The following is a 2,665-nucleotide window of genomic DNA, read 5'->3' on the forward strand; positions in this document are numbered from 1 at the left end:
GAAAAGTAAAGTTGAAGTTGCAAGGTGGAAGGGTTAGAACATTTCCGGGTGTTCTGCATATTCCTGCATTGGCCAGAAATTTGATTTCTGTAAGAAAGCTAGATGATGCAGGTATAAAAATAGTGTTCGAGAAGGATACCTGCAAGATGGTTCGGGGAGCATTGGTATTGATGCAGGGAGTTCGAATTGGAACTCTGTACAAGCTGCAAAGTAGCATTGTTGTTGACGGGTGCGACAGTTCCGTGGTTCTTGAAAGCGGAGCAGAAAATCTAGTGGTCTCTGGAGAGAAGACCATGCTATGGCATCAAAGGCTTGGACATATTGGAGAGAAGGGCCTTCAAATACTTCATGGTAAAGGTATGGTAGAAGGTATGAGTAATAGCTCTCTGGATTTTGATTTCTATGAAAATTGTGTATATGGGAAGTAGAATCAAGTGAGTTTCCCCTCTGGTGGTAAGAGGGCGAAACATATAATAGAGCTTGTGCACAGTGATGTGTTTTGACCTGTAAAGGTTCCATCACTGGGTAAGTCTATATACTATGTATAATTTATAGATGACTTCTCAAGGAAAACATGGATATATTTCCTTAAGATGAAATCTGAAGTCTTTGACAGGTTTAAAGAATTTAAGGCTCTAGTGGAAAACTAGATAGAGAAGAAGATAAAGGTGCTGAGGACAGATAACGGTGGAGAGTTTTGCTGTAACGAATTTGAAGAATCCTATAAGAAGTGTGGTATAGCACGACAAAAGACTACTCCATATAGACCTCGGTAAAATGGAATTGGAGAAAGAATGAACAAAACGTTGATGGAAAGGGAAAGAAGCATGCTCAATGGTGTTGGGTTAGGACAAGAATTCTGGGCAGAGGCAGTGGAGACAACATTTTACCTGGTCAACAGATCACCTTCATCAATGTTGGAGGATAAGACTCCACAAGAGGTATGGACTGTTAAGAAACCCTCTCTTTCACATCTGAGGGTATTTCGATGTGACACATATGTACATGTTCCAAAGGAGAAAAGAACCAAGTTGGATAGTAAATCTGAAAAGTGCATCTTTGTTGGGTATAAGGATGTTTTAAAGGGTTATAAGCTTTGGAACCTAGTAACAAGGAAGGTTGTGTACAGTCGAGATGTGGTGTTCAGAGAGGTGAAATATGTTATTAAACATGAAGTCCAACCAAAGGAACCTAAGAAGATAGAGTTTGAGCTTAAGGAGGAAGAATCAGACTCTACAACAGACGAGGAATCAGAAGATGAAGAGCCACAAACTCCGGGTGTGAGAAGATTAGTTCGAGAAAGAAGGCAACAGGAAAGGTATAGTCCATCTGATTTCTATTCAAATTTTGCTTTATCTGTTACTGATGGTGATCCAAAAACTATGAAGGAAGTAGTAGATTCAGAGGATGGAAAACTCTTGAAAGAGGCCATGGTTGATGAAATGGCATCTTTACACAAAAATTAGGCTTGGGATCTGGTGGAGTTTTCGGCTGGAAGGAAACCCATTGGCAGAAAATGGGTGTTCAAGAAGAAGACAAATGCTGAAGGAAAGGTGGAGAAATACAAAGCTCGATTGGTAGCAAAAGGTTATTCCCAGGTGTCAGGAATTGATTTTGGTGATATTTTTTCTCCTGTTGCCAAGGTGACTTCTATTAGATTACTTTTATCTGTTGCTGTTGCTTTTGATTTTGAGGTAGAACAGATGGATGTGAAGACAACATTTCTTCACGAGGATCTGGAAGAGGAGATCTACATGAAGCAACCTGAAGGCTTTGCAGTGAAGGGTAAGAAAGAACTGGTATGCAAGTTAAAGAAGTCTCTATATGGGTTAAAATAGTCACCAAGGATGTGGTATCAGAAATTTGATACATTTATATGGGGACTTGGCTTCACCAGAAGCAAAGTAGATCACTGTGTGTATTTTAAATTAATTGGTGACCATGCTATTTATTTGGTCTTGTATGTGGATGATATGTTGTGAGATGGAAATGACAAAAATTATCCAGGATTTGAAGACCCAATTGTCCTCCAAATTTTACATGAAAGATCTTGGTGCTACAAACTATATTTTGGGCATGGAAATTAAAAGAGATTGGAAAAAGAGGAAGCTCTAGTTAAACCAGAAGAAGTATGTCAAGACAATATTGCGGAGGTTTAATATGAAGGATAGTAAACTGGTGAAGGTTCCTATTCTTGTAGGTGTAAAGTTATCTGTTGAACAGTGTCCGAAGACACAAGAAGAGGAAGAGGACATGTCCCGTGTTCCATATGCAAGTGCAATCGATAGCCTGATGTATGCGATGGTCTATACTAAACCAGACATTACACATGCAGTGGGAGTATTGAGTAGGTTTATGTCAAAACTAGGGAAGGAGCACTGAACAATAGTGAAGCGAGTTTTTAGGTATTTGCGTGGCACTAGTGATTATGGTTTGTGCTACCAAGGAAGACTAGGATTGGATAGAGTGTTGGATATTCGTGGCTTTGTTGATGCAGACTGGGCTGGAGATATGGATCAAAGAAGATCTACAAGTGGGTATGTTTTTAACCTATTTGGAGGTGGAGTTAGTTGGATGAGTAAGAAATGATTTGTAGTGACACTATCGCTTACAGAGGTAGAATGCATGGCAGCCACTCATGCAAGCAAGGAAGCAGTTTGGTTGC

Source organism: Pinus tabuliformis, chromosome Q, assembly GCF_031772625.1.
Source record: "Pinus tabuliformis cultivar Carrire ecotype Pingquan chromosome Q, CPIR1, whole genome shotgun sequence".
Classification (NCBI taxonomy): domain Eukaryota; kingdom Viridiplantae; phylum Streptophyta; class Pinopsida; order Pinales; family Pinaceae; genus Pinus; species Pinus tabuliformis.